Raw genomic sequence first — 1,191 nt, 5'->3', positions numbered from 1 at the left:
AAGCGGCGCGGCCTCAGCACCTGCCCCCCGCCCCGTGTGGCCCCCCAGGCCTCCTGGCTCGCCCCGCCTCCCAGACCCTTCCCTTCTCCCCTTCTCCGCTCAGCCCCGCCCTCCTCTGGGCAGCGAACCTGGCCTGCCCGTCCCCTTTCCTGCCCCCCCCTTACACTTCGGTGGCCCCGTTTATTTAGTGCCACATGTTTGGGCTCAAATACGCGCTCCCGCGCCGCCGGGGCTCGCGGGCCTCGAGCCGGGCCCCTGGCCCAGTTACACGGTGGAGCAGGGAGGGCCAGCGTGCACCCCGGGCAGCCGGCCGGGGTGGCCTCGTGGCTGCGCCATGTCCCCGGCCGCGCCTAGGCCAGCGTCTCGCGGCTTGTGGCCACGCTGTCTAGGCCGATGTGGGGCCACGGCGCCGGCCAGCGCCACTGGCGCTTTCTGACCTGGGCACACCGTGAAACGCCTGTGAAGGCCTCGGGGCGTCAATGCGGGCTCGGTGTGAGGTCCGCAAAGAGAAGGCCAGTCTGTGCCGGACTGCCGACAAGACTCAGCCTACGGGCAGGCCTCTGCCGACCTCTGGGTCCACACCAGCCCTCCGGTCTGGGCTCCGGTACTGCCAGATCTGCACTCGAAGTGACCGTCAGGCTAGCCTGGTCATCGGTAAGCCGGACCCTACTGGTCTCTCAGTTCCTCAGTCACCCAGAGACGTTGTAGGGCTCATCAGAACTTCACAGGAGAGCTCCTGCCGGGCTGAGGGTCACTGCCCTGTGTGTCCACGGAGGGGGACCACTGGCTCTGACTGGCACAGCGTGGCCCAGCAGGGGAGCGCCCACGCCCTGGAGCAGGGCCAGGACAGTGAGCCAGCGGCCTTGGCCGCCCCCAGTGCCTCACTCAGCCTGCGGCAAGGCGCAGAAGCCGCTGTCCCCATGGACACGGCTCTCCGATCACACGGCGCCCACTCCCCGCCAGAGGCGCGGCGGCCATGACCGGGCCCGTCGCCCGGAAGACCGCGTGTGCGCTGGCGGCCACTAATGGGCACGGCCTCTGCCGCTCCCACAGAGCCCCGGCGGCCGGCGGGAGGAAGCTCCTCCGCCTCTGCGGGCCGTCCACTCCGCTGCCCTCAGCCATGAGGAGCGCTGTCCTCCTGGTCACCGTCCTCGCCATCGTGGGCCGAGCCCCGCCAGGTAGCCGCCCCTC

Source organism: Condylura cristata, unplaced genomic scaffold (genome assembly GCF_000260355.1).
Source record: "Condylura cristata isolate star-nosed mole 26May11 unplaced genomic scaffold, ConCri1.0 scaffold00014, whole genome shotgun sequence".
In the NCBI taxonomy this organism is placed as follows: domain Eukaryota; kingdom Metazoa; phylum Chordata; class Mammalia; order Eulipotyphla; family Talpidae; genus Condylura; species Condylura cristata.
The sequence above is the reverse complement of the archived record's forward strand: the minus strand, read 5'-3'. Positions refer to the sequence as shown.